Source organism: Pongo abelii, chromosome X (assembly GCF_028885655.2).
Source record: "Pongo abelii isolate AG06213 chromosome X, NHGRI_mPonAbe1-v2.0_pri, whole genome shotgun sequence".
Lineage (NCBI taxonomy): Eukaryota > Metazoa > Chordata > Mammalia > Primates > Hominidae > Pongo > Pongo abelii.
In genome coordinates this window covers 85510732-85523889 of record NC_072008.2, presented here as the reverse complement: position 1 = coordinate 85523889, position 13158 = coordinate 85510732, and the positions used below count along the sequence as shown (strand labels likewise).

The 13158-nt window shown below is 37.7% G+C and overlaps 1 long non-coding RNA gene across 3 annotated transcripts in view; it reads left to right on the top strand.

The window, feature by feature from the left end:
• Positions 1–13158, top strand: part of LOC112130954 (uncharacterized) — a 129186-nt gene that overhangs the window by 12659 nt on the left and 103369 nt on the right. Inside the window, exon 2 of one of the 3 annotated variants that reach the window (XR_010139041.1) lies at positions 12023–12119. This is a non-coding gene — a long non-coding RNA (uncharacterized LOC112130954). Of the gene's footprint in view, positions 1–11336; positions 12120–13158 lie in introns of those variants that run through there. The other 2 variants (XR_010139039.1, XR_010139040.1) reach the window with 2 other exon arrangements.

The window sequence follows — 13158 nt, the reverse complement described above, 5'->3', positions numbered from 1 at the left end:
TCAATTTTGGAATAAGTGCGATATGGTGCTGAGAAGAATGTATATTCTGTTGATTTGTGGTGGAGAGTTCTGTAGATGTCTATGAGGTCCACTTGGTCCAGAGCTGAGTTCAAGTCCTGGATATCCTTGTTAACCTTCTGTCTTGTTGATCTGTCTAATATTGACAGTGAGGTGTTAAAATCTCCCATTATTATTGCGTGGGAGTCTAAGTCCCTTTGTAGGTCTCTAAGGACTTGCTCTAGGAATCTGAGTGCTACTGTATCGGGTGCATATGTATTTAGGATACTTAGCTCTTCTTGTTGAATTGATCCCCTTACCATTATGTAATGGCCTTCTTTGTCTCTTTTGATCTTTGTTAGTTTAATGTCTGTTTTATCAGGGACTACGATTGCAACCCCTGCTTTTTTTTTTGCTTTGCATTTGCTCGGTATATCTTCCTCTATCCCATTATTTTGGGCCTATATATGTCTCAGCACATGAGATGGGTCTCCTGAATACAGCACACTGATGGGTCTTGACTCTTTATCCAATTTTTCAGTCTGTGTCTTTTAATTGGGGCATTTAGCCCATTTACATTTAAGGTTCATATTGTTATGTGTGAATATGATCCTGTCGTTATGATTGTTAGCTGGTTATTTTGCCTGTTAGTTGATGCAGTTTCTTCCTAGCATTGATGGACTTTACAATTTGGCATGTTTTTGCAGTGGCTGGTACCAGTTGTTCTTTTCCATGTTTAGTGTTTTCTTCAGGAGCTCTTTTTTTATATACTTTAAGTTCTAGGGTACATGTGCACAACATGCAGGTTTGTTACATATGTATACATGTGCCATGTTGGTGTGCTGCACCCATTAACTCCCTGTTGTGGGGGGGGGAAGGGGGGAGGGATAGCATTAGGAACTCTTGTAAGGCTGGCCTGGTGGTGACAAAGTCTCTCAGCATTTGCTTGTCTGTAAAGGATTTTATTTCCCCTTCACTTGTGAAGCTTAGTTTGGCAGGATGTGAAATTCTGGATTGAAAATTCTTTTCTTTAAGAGTGTTGAATATTGGCCCCCACTCTCTTCTGACTTGTAGACTTTCTGCCGAGAGATCCACTGTTAGTCTGATGGGCTTCCCTTTGTGGGTATCCTGTCCTTTCTCTCTGGCTTCCCTTAGCATTTTTTCCTTCATTTCAACCTTGCTGAATCTTGCAATTATGTGTCTTGGGGTTACTCTTCTCGAGGAGTATCTTTGTGATGTTCTCTGTATTTCCTGAATTTGAATGTTGGCCTGCCTTGCTAGATTGGGGAAGTTCTCCTGGATAATATCCTGATGAGTGTTTTCCAGCTTGGTTCCATTCTCCCCATCACTGTCAGGTACACCAATCAAACGTAGATTTGGTCTTTTCACATAGTCCCATATTTCTTGGAGGCTTTGTTCAAAAGAGTAAAAATTACTCTTTTTTCTCTAACCTTGTCTTCTTGCTTTATGTCATTAATTTTATCTTCAATCACTGATATCCTTTCTTCCACTTGATCAAATTGGCTATTGAAGCTTGTGCATGCATCACGTAGTTTTTGTGCCATGGTTTTCAGCTCCATCAGGTCATTTAAGGTCTTCTCTACACTGTTTGTTCTAGTTAGCCATTTGTCTAATTTTTTCAAGGTTTTTAGCTTCCTTGCGATGGATTTGAATATCCTCCTTTAGCTTGGAGAAATTTGATATTACCGACCTTCTGAAGCCTACTTCTGTCAACTCGTCAAAGTCATTCTCTGTCCAGCTTTGTTCCGTCACTGGCGAGGAGCTGCGATCCTTTGGAGGAGAAGAGGTGCTCTAGTTTTTAGAATTTTCAGCTTTTCTGCTCTGATTTCTCCCCATCTTCGTGGTTTTATCTACCTTTGGTCTTTGATGATAGTGACCTACAGATGGGGTTTTGGTGTGGATGCCCTTTTTGTTGATGTTGATGCTATTCCTTTCTGTTTGTTAGTTTTCCTTCTAACAATCAGGACCCTCAGCTGCAGGTCTGTTGGAGTTTTCTGGAGGTCCACTCCAGACCCTGTTTGCCTGGGTATCACCAGCAGAGGCTGCAGAACAGCAAATATTGTAGAACAGCAAATATTGCTGCCTGATCTTCCTCTGGAAGCTTCGTCTCAGAGGGGCACCCAGCTGTATGAGGTGTCATTCGGCCCCTACTGGGATGTGTCTGGGAGGTGTCTCCCAGTTAGGCTACACAGGGGTCAGGGACCCACTTGAGGAGCCAGTCTGTCCGTTCTCAGAGCTCATACACCATACTGGGAGAACCACTGCTCTCTTCAGAGCTGTCAGATAGGGACACTTAAGTCTGCAGAAGTTTCTACTGCCTTTTGTTCAGCTACACCCTGCCCTCAGAGGTGGAGTCTACAGAGGCAGGCAGGCCTCCTTGAGCTGTGGTGGGCTCCACCTAGTTTGAGCTTCCCGGCCACTTTGTGTCCCTACTCAAGCCTCAGTAATGGCGGACGCCCCTCCCCCAGCCAAGCTGCGTCACAGTTCGATCTCAGACTGCTGCATTAGCAGTGAGCAGGCTCCGTGGGTATGGGATTCACTGAGCCAGGCATGGCATATAATCTCCTGGTGTGCCGTTTGCTAAGACCATTGGAAAAGTGCAGTATTAAGGTGGGAGTGTCCCGATTTTCCCGGTACAGTCTGTCACGGCTTCCCTTGGCTAGGAAAGGGAAATCCCCCAACCCCTTGTACTTCCTGGGTGAGGTGATGCCCCGCCCTGCTTTGGCTCGCCCTCAGTGGGCTACACCCACTCTCCAACCAGTCCCAGTGAGATGAACCAGGTACCTCAGTTGGAAATGCAGAAATCACCTGTCTTCTGCATCAGTCACTCTGGGAGCTGCAGACTGGAGCTGTTACTATTTGGCCATCTTGGGATAAGGTTATATATTGATCAGTTGATGAAAATGTAACCACCGGGTCATAGGACCCTAATCCTGTATTTCCCCTAGAAGTAATGGTTCAGTATTTGCTAATTTGGTATTCTCAGCAACTTAATTAGACCATGACTACCTTGGACAACATGAATCAATTGTACTTCCTTTGGAAATTAGTGTTTTGTTTGAAAATTCTTTGGAGTCTAATTTTAGATCTTTTGTAAATTATCTGAACTTTCACTATGGCTCTTTTAAAGTTGTTATAGTCTTCGGTAGTCAGAGGCTTACTGTAATGTATCTAGTGTAGATTTATTTTTATTCTGCTTGGCATTTTTTATGCTTCCTGAATTAAAATATTAAAGGTTACTTTCATCAGTTATGCGAAGAGTCTCATGCATCATCTCCTTGAATATAACCTTTATATATTTTGTATTACAGTTTGTATTATAATCTGTTTGTATGCAATCTGTATTACAGTCTGCTATTTTTCTCCTCAACTTTATTTAATTTTTGGTTTTATACATCTATTCATTGAAACCTAAGGGAATCCTAAAATTCCTGGGTTGAGGATGTTCCTCCAACTTGGAAGTACTTTAATATTTCAGGATGGGGTTTCCCAGACCCTTCCAGGAGTACACATTTGAAATCCAACTCCACATGATGACATTGCTGTGGCTATAAATTTGTAGGGGAGCCTTTGTTTCACCCGCAGCTTCCACCTAAGGCCTGTAGAAAATTAATCATATCATCTTATAATCCCTTGCTGGCTGTTAAGATATTTTTCTACCTACCCTTGTGCTAATGTTGTAACCTTCAAGGGTTCTGTCATTATTCAAAAAGTTCAGTTCCAACACTGTGAGAGTTTCAGGAGCTTCAGTGCTTGCTTACTAATAGTTCCTTCTTCCTGTTTTGTTCTTTCCTGGCGGATTTTCCTTCTTTTGGACTTCTGTTATAGTTTATTCAGTATTTCAAAGTGTTTTTCTAAATCTTTAGGCCTCCATATTTCTAGAAGTAGCTCAAGTCTTTTAGGGGAAAAAGCATTATAGAACAGAATGCACGGTTGTGAAAGATCTATTTTTTGGCCAGTATTTTATACTGTAATCCTAATTATTAAATAAGAGTGAGTTATAAGAGGTATTCAGTAGTCAGTCCTCAATATTTGAAGTTTACAGTAAATTTCGGGTTTAATCATAGCTGAAACCATTCTTTAAAAAACATAAAAGAATATGTTAACTATATTAACTCATCAAAAATAATTGGTATTGTAAGAATTAAAGAAAGAAGAAACATGAAAATTTCTTTCGAAAGGGAGTGAAGATTGGCAGTTACCCAAGAGACTTTCCCCCCACCTCCCTCTGTGCCTTAGCTGTCTTATCTGTGTTTTACTGTCTGCTCTTTCTGGCTGCTTGTAGTTAGAAGAGAAGTGATTTCCTTGAAATGCATGAGACTAGAATGGGAGCTGGAACTGAAAGTGGCGGTGTTTGTCTGAGATGATGGTGCTCCTGCTCTGTCATTCCAGGCCCTATAGTTATAAAAGGATGAGGAGTGATGTGTTCTTTCTGGTTACTTCCTGCTGATGGGGGTGTGGAGAGTTTCTTGGTCTCGGATTGCCTGCAGGAGCAACACTGTGTGTAGATGTTTTGAGGTAGTTGTCTGAGAAATGGCCATGATTCTGTCAGTTAAAAAAAACCAAAAAAACAAAAAAGGTTAATTAAGCAGGGTTAAAACATTAGTTGTAGGCTTTTCAGCAGTGTTTCTTATTAGGCACCATTGGTTGAGTTAGAAGCAACATTTCTTTCCCAATGAGAGGCAGAGGCGTGTGTTTGGAAAGACCCATGTGTTATTTTTTGTTAGTAACTGTTACTCCTTCTATGAGGATAATAATTAACCAAAATGCTATGGTAATTGAGATTCTCTGTCCGATATTCCACTCTGATAGTGCTACAGTATGTAGTTCTATTGCAAATAGTAGAGTGAGTAAAGCAGTTCCCACAAGGGTGGCTTACTAAATTTCCATTAAAAAGGTTTTAATATTTGGATTAAAAGGAGAGGTAGAAACGACAAAAGTATTTGGTGAGGCAGGGTTGAGATTGAGTAAGATGAGTAATTTTTACTTAGTTATCTTTTATGATTTTCAGCATAAGATTTGTTTTTAAATTTTTTTTTACATTTTTTTTTTACATTGATATTTAGGGTATTTTTCTGGGCTGTTAGGGGTTGCTTTCTCAGCTCTTTAGGCTTTGACTTGAGTGTGATGTATCCAGGAGTTGATTTCTGTAACGGATATAATTTAAACTGTAGAAAATAATAAAAACAAAAACATTAGGCAAGACTAGAATTTAACAACAGGTGTGCTGTAGTTTTTGAAACACAATTTTCTGTCTTCAGTTTCACATTTTTATTAAAATACAAATCTTTATTATACTTGGCTTGATTATTTGTATACAGTGCAGCAAGAATAATTACTTGCTACATAGGCCTTTTAAATAGTCTTTGATGGAACTTTGTTATATAGAAGGTATTTGCGATAAGACTTTTAAAAGCCAAGCCCAGTGATGGATTTTTACCATTTAAATACCTATGAGTTGGTTGAATTCCTCTCCTCTTGAGGTTTTAAGATAACTTGGGGTTCCTGGCCTGTCAGAAATTGATATTCTTTACTTACCACAGATCAGAAACTTTGTACAGGGACTGTGTACACAAAGCATGAGGCCAGTTTTCCAAGGGTTTTATTGGCTCCGTAAGTCAAGTTTAATTCCTTAAAGGAGAGCACACCATTCCAGTCAAAGCCTTGGTAAAATAACCAGTTTTTCCAACTGTGTTCTGTTACAAAAGAAAATAGATTCCCACCCCCGCCTTTTTTTTTTTAGACAGAGTCTTGCTCTGTTGCCAGGCTGGAGTGCAGTGGTGAGATCTTGGCTCAGGGCAACCTTGGCCTCCTGAGCTCAAGTGACTCCCCTGCCTCAGCCTCCTGAGCAGCTGGGACTACAGGCATGCACCACCACGCTCGGCTAATGTTTTGTATTTTGGTAGAGACAGGGTTTCACTATGTTGACTAGGATGGTCTCGATCTCCTGACCTCATGATCCGCCGGCCTTGGCCTCCCAAAGTGCTGGGATTACAGGTGTGAGCCACCGCGCCCAGCCACAAAAGAAAATAGATTTTTATTGCACTGATGCAAACAAATATATTGTTGTAGTTTAAGAATACTTGTAACTAGTTTTCAAATTCTAGAGGAACTAGCAGAGAGAAACAAACACACTTTAAATTCTGTTTACAGGAGTATACTTTACTTAGTTGTAAAAGGCTGTAGCTAGCTTAAGACAAGTTTTCTTGACTCTGAAAAATAAACTGAAGATTAGCAGTTTTCTAAGCAAAAGGTAAAAACTTGTTTTTGTTTTTTACTAGTTTAGTCCATTTTATTAACTTTTGTTTTGCTTGAGATTTATAAACATTTTAGCTTTTCATGAGTTCTGTATTTTTTTTGTTGTGAGAAGCCCACATTTGAGAGCACTTCTTCCACCACTTTGTTAAAAACCATCTTAGAAGACAATTAAAACAAAATAACAATTGTCTATAGATAACAAAATGTCCAGGTTGGATACAGTTAGAAACACAACTGACAAAGAAATTTGGTCATTTTTGTGGTTTACAATAACCCAACATAACGACCTTAATTGTGATTAATAGCACATATTTAGACACTAGAACCTTAGATATTCCATACAGTTTTGGAACATATGTTAATATTATTCCCTAAAATATAACCTATTAGACATTATTTTGGCAATTTTATGTATCTGAACATGTTAAATAATCCTGTTTACCTTTTTTTCCAGATGCTGCAGGGGTTAGGAAAGACAATTTTGAGACTAAAGTTTGATTTTGAGAAGCCTGTTAAATATGTTTAAAATTTAAAATGCTTGATATTAAAATATAATTTTAGATTACCATAAGTTTTCTGTTTGTTTGTTTGGTTTTGTTTTGCCAAAATGATGAGTTAAAAATTTGGAAAAGCAAAAACCATTTATTAGCCTTTTGTATTACATGAAAATTCTGTTTAAGAGAGAAAGTTAAATTTTACCCTTGCATTAGTTTGCTATTAATGTTAACCCTAATTTTAATGAAACCTTCTAGACAATTTTATTTAATTTTAACCAGTTTGCCCATGAAGTGAGATTTTTACATACCCATTATAACCCTTGACAAGTTTTGCTAAAGAGTAGATTAGCATTTTAAGAAAACCTTGTGGTGCTTTTAGTGTTTAATTTACAGAAAAAACCATATAATACCCCTTTGAGTTCAGTTAATATGTTTACACACACAGATTTCTTTGCAGGATTAATTTTTACAATGTTTTTACAATCTGCTAAACCATCCATTTTATTTAATTTTAAGATGAGTTTTTATTCTTAAACAAAATGTACATTTTTATGCCTTCCTATAATTTTTAACTAAAAACACTTTTTATTGTTTTTATATACCTTGCATGCAAATCCATGTTCAGTAGTTTTAATTACATCTTATAATGGTAACTTTTAGCAATTTTCAACTTTAATGTAAAACCTGTTTTTTTTTTTTTTTTTTTTAAATTATGTGCTAGATGCAGATGAAGTTTGACTTCTTCCAGCATAGTTAGGGGCATGGTTACTTCCATCTTCATAGGTTTCTGGCCTTACCAATTGTGAAGCAGGCAAGTTGACAGTTTTTAAAGGCTAAAGAAGCAGTTTACAACCTTAAAACATTTAGCAAACCTAGTATTTGACCTGCATAATGTGGACCACATTTTTACACCTTAAGGACATTGGTATTTTACCAGTAATTCCTAAGACTGCTTTTATTTTTAAATATTAAAGTTACGTGAACTGAAAGGTACCACAGCTTTTACTTTTTGCTTAAAAATATTTGATTTAGCCACTCATTTTTCTTAGCCCAATCAATTAATTAGAGCTCTTTTTAATAGACATTGCACACGTAACACATATATAGCCACACAGACAACCAGAAGAAGATCAAGTAGTTAGAAGATTTACATTTGCTAATTTCCTAATTGGATTATTGGCCTCTGGGTGTGGCCTTTTAAGAACAGGGCTAGGAAAACAATTTTCAGGGCCTAATAAACAAGCACAGCTGGAAGACAAAGACAGATTTTGAGAGGTACTTATTCACCTCTAATTCCAGGGGTTCCATAAGGAAAACAGAGATTTTTCCCAAAATGGAATTTGTGGTACCTTTTCTGTCTTCCCAAGGAGTCCCAGGCCACCAGAAGTTATTCTAGGGTCTTTTATGCATGCACCAAGACTGGCAAGACATAGTGGAGAAAAGTAATTTCAACTGGGAAAAAAAACCTTTTTCAGGAAAACAAGATTTACGAAGAGAAAAACATAAAGGCCTTTTAAATACACTTATAGCTTGGATATCCATTTTAATTAAGCTGAGCGCTCTTTTTTATTAAGGGTGAGGGTAGATGTTGGAATTATAAAAATGTTATGCCAACTTATATTAAAGGATTGGGTTATGTGCAGGAATTCCCTGCAATAATGCGAGGGATTTTTAGAGAAAGATCCCAGAAGCTGTTCAATCTGCCACAAATCAGACATGGAGAAGGGGATGTGAACCCAAGCAATACCTTTAACCATAGACACTTAACCGTGGAGGGAGAATGGCAGAGGAGGTTTGACTGGTTGGAGTAGTTTTTGAAGGGGTGGAGAAGAGGAGGGGCGGGGTTTAAGGTAGAAGAAAGCCTAAATATGGGGAACCTTTTGTCGTTTGCTGTTTCTGATGATAAAGTTCTTAAGGTGCCTGAGAATTTGAAAGTTAAAGGTGCTGTTTTTGAGCCATCAGCTGTTATTATCTAGTCTCTATTGGGGCCAAGCCATGTTGCAGTATAAAATTAAATGTTTTGGATTTAGGGTCCCCTGTAAGCCAAGTTTGGTGAGGTTGCAAAGACAACAGCCCCTTGGGGAGGGCATAGGAATGTGGATTGTTTGGTACCTATGTGGACTGGTAAGAGGAAACCAAGGGTGTCTGTTTTGTTCTAGGTATCCCCAGACAAAAGACAGAGACTCGGAATTCTGTTTCTGAAAGAGGATGGTTAAGTTGAGAAGGAAGTGGGCATCCCCAAGATTTCCTCTAGCTTAGTCCTGTTAGTCCTCCGAGGACCTGGATGGCAGGCTGGACTTTCTCCAGTACCAAGAGAAAGCTAGGAGAAGGCAGATCTTACCAGTCGGCTGAATTAGTGTCTGATGTTGGATGTTCTGGTTGGAATCGGCAAAGGGCCTCCCAGACTGGAGCCACACGAGGAAGAGAGAGAGAGAGAGAGAAAAAGAAGAGGGAAAAAGAGGGAGCAAGGGTTAGGGAGTGAAATACCCATTGTGTGAGGTCGGAGGTAGATTCCTGAGACCTGAGGGTTTTGAGAGCCCACTGGGGAGTAGCCCCGGCCCGAGCCTTGCAGTTCCCTTCAGATTAGTTGTCCTCCTCACATAAATTGCTTGAAAAGTGAAGTAAGAGTAAAGGTGGGGTGGGCCGCCAGAGACCCTCAGGATCCAGGAGTTAACTCAGGATGAGCTGCCATTACCCACTGCTTCCTGGGTTGCAAGAGAGCCTCTGTCCCCAACACCCATCCCGGGTTTCGGCACCAAATGTAAGAATTTTAAAGAAAGAGGGAAGAAACATGAAAGGTGGCTTGACAGTCAAGGACAGGTTTATTTTAGAGAAGACAAACCTGAGAGGGGCTTCTGGCCGAATTAGGTTAAACTTAAACTCTTATAGATTAAGAGTTTTTTAAGGATTTAGGATGGGAGAGTTTGTCAGAGGCTTGGACTCCTCCTTGTCTCTTTGTTGTGCTTATCTGGCAGAGAGAGTTTTGTGTCTGTTCCTACACGTCTTTCTGCAACTGCAGGCATACCCCACTGAGTCTGCTTTTAGCTTCCCTATCTTAGTGTACCTGAAGGGAAAGAAATGTGCTTATTAAGGCCCACTGTTTTACTGTGGCCCATTGTATGAGGGTGAAGTTTGGCAGTTACCAAGAGACTTTCCACCCACCTCCCTCTGTTCCCGAGCTCTCTTATCTGTGTTTTACTGTCTACTCTTTCTGGCTGCTTGTAGTTAGAAGTGATTTCCTTGAAATGCATGAGGCTAGAAAGGGAGCTGGAACTTAAAGTGGCAGTGTTTGTCCGAGATGACGGTGCTCCTGCTCTGTCAGTATCATAATTCAGCTTTTAACTTTAGTGACTTTTTCTACAGAGACAGCAATTATACTGGGGAAATAATTTAGAAAATGAAGACAAAGAAAGGAAAAATAATATATTTTTCATCTATATTAGTGATTTTGATTTTCATCAGAGTTGGATTTTCCCTCCCCCATCCCAAGTGACTTTTGGCAATGTCTGGAGATGTCATTGGTTGTTACAACTGAGAGGAGTGGGTGCTTCTGACATCTACTGGATAAAGGCCAGGGATGCTGCTGAATTTCCTAGAATTTATAGGACAGCCTCACAAAGAATTATCTGGCCCCAAATTGAGAAACCTTGGCAAACCATGTGTGTGTGTGTCTGTGTGTGTGTGTACATATACATATTTGTGTGTGTATATATAAGGACATATAACTTAGTCACCAAGCTGAAATTGTTAAATATTACAAATTTCAGGTGTATTTTATATTAAAATTACCCAGAAATGTACACATATTCACTTATTTACAATTCTAGGTATATCTAGGATTTATAGCCTGGAAACTACTCAGGGCAGCAAATTTATTCCTGTCATTATCCATAAATAAGGCATTGAATTAAAGCCATGAAACCAGTGAGAAATGAACAAGATAGCTTTAGTTTTGGTAAAGAAACCATTCTTGTTTTCTGATAGCGATATTATCAATCCAAAAGTCAGCCCTTTAAATCGTATCATGTGTGTGCACTTTTCAAAAAAAAAATAGATAAAAAGGAACCTTCCATCGTTTTTGTAAATGTCCTAAAGAAACACAGAAACAAGGTTTTAAAAAGTATATTTTACCTTTTTTCAGAGGTCATTTACCTTTTTTCAGAGGTCATAAAATACATAGAGTCTTTAGGCATTGAATTAGAGCCATGAAGCAACTGAGAGATAAAGAAGATAGCTTAATTTATTATTTAGTTTTGGTAAATTAAGCAAGCCATTCTTGTTTTTAATAATGATACAATCAATCCAAAAGCCAGCCCTTTAAACCAATACCTTAGTGATTTAGTCATTACATAATCTGGTTGGTTTTTAAATAATTTGCAGCACTTTGTCATATATATGTGCATATACTTCATATTTATTTTTGTTTGTAACATGAAAATGAAAGATTTATGGTATTCAGTGTGGTTTTATTTATGGGAGTGCTTTTATTCCTAGTTTTTTAATGATTTCTTTTTAATTAAAAAGTTTTAAAATAATTTTAGATTTAAAGAAAAGTTGTAAAAATAGTATAGCAAGTCCTTGTATCCCTTCTACCAAGCTTTTGCTAATGTTAATGTCTTACAGAACCATAGTATAATTATGAACATAAGGAAATCAATATCACTACAAGATAAATAACTAAACCATAGATCTTATTTGGATTTACCAGTATTTGCATTAACATCCTCTTTCTGTTCCAGGATCCTACGTGGCATTTAGTCGCCATATCTCCTTAGTCTCCTCCAGTCTGTGATTGCTTATTCAGTCTTTCCTTGCTTTTCATGAATTTGACACTTGAAAAGTACGCTAGTCTGTTATATCAGATGTCTCTCAGTTCAGGATTGTCCCATGTTTTCTCTTGAGTAGATTAAGGTTATATTTTTGGCAACCATGCCCTCTCAGTTTATCATTTCAGAAGGTAAATTATACTGAAATGTTTTATCACTGGTGATGTTAACCTTGGTTAAGTGGTATCTGCCCGGTTTCTCCACAGTAATTTCTCCCCTTATAATCAATGGTTTCTATTAATTTGATATTTTTTAACAGAAAACAAGTGTAGAATAAAGAAATTGTTCCAGTTCCTCAAAAGCATTGTGACTAGTTGGTTAATATTAATCTTACATGTTTTATAATTTTAACATCTTGTTTACAGGTAGTTATGTTGGGGAAATAACTTTTTGAATAGCCTTATCCTTAATGGCTCTTTTCAGAGCCATTATTTTACTTGAAGTTTGCTGCAAAAGAACTTAATAGGAATGCCAAGAAATGTGATAAAGAAGAAAAGGCTGAAAAGGCCAAGATTAAAAGGTAAGTCACTTTTAATATATTTACTTTTTTAACTCATGAAATGAGCACAATTAATCATGGAACAATGATTAATTATACACAGTTTATTTCATGTGAAGAAAGATTAATATATTTAGCATTCTAAGCCAAGAATCCATTTAAATAAATTCCTTATTATCCTACATAGTTAATAATGGATTTTTTTATTACTATGTTTAATTGCACATACTATTTGTATGTGCAATTATGGCCCACAAGGCTAAGTTGCAACTATGCTATATTATGTACATCTAAAGACTATCCTTTGATTTATAGCTAAAACCACTTACTATGAAGTATAAAGCCTATATCTAAGAATAATATCAAACATTTTTTACTAATTCTTAAATTTTTACGGGTTCTAAAGTTTTATATCTAAACATTGCATTAATGTTTACTGTGATTTGTGTATTTGCTAGGAGGATTCACAGAACTCAGTGTATAGTTGTACTTACGTCTATGATTTATTAGAGTAAAAGGATATAAAGCAGGATCAACAAAGGGAAAGTGTATATAGGGTGAAGTCTGGAGGATCCAGGTCCAAGCTGGCAAGATTCCTTTCCCAGTGAAGTCACATGGAACAAGCTTATTTCCTCCAGCTACTTATCATGATACATGTGAAATGTCTACCAGGGAAGTTCCCCTGGGCTTAAGAGTTACCAGTTTTTATCAGTAGTCAGTCATGGGCACATTCTGCCTGGCACATACCAAAATTCCAGATCCCCAGAAGGAAATCAGGTGTTTGGCATAAATCACCATTGTTTGTACAAACAGTTTAGGTACAGTGAGCCACTCTTATCAATTCTGGGAATCTTCCATAAATCTAAGTTCCTAGATGCCAGCCAAGTGTCAAACGTCAAGTAGGCCTACCTGAGGATAGTAGTAGAAGGTATGCTATGCTAATTCTTTTCTGTGTGTATTTATAGATCTATTTTAGTTTAGTTATTACCTTAGATATTCAGATATATAATAGTGTATATCTAATCCTTAAAATGAGTCAATTGAGTCACTTAGGGTATTT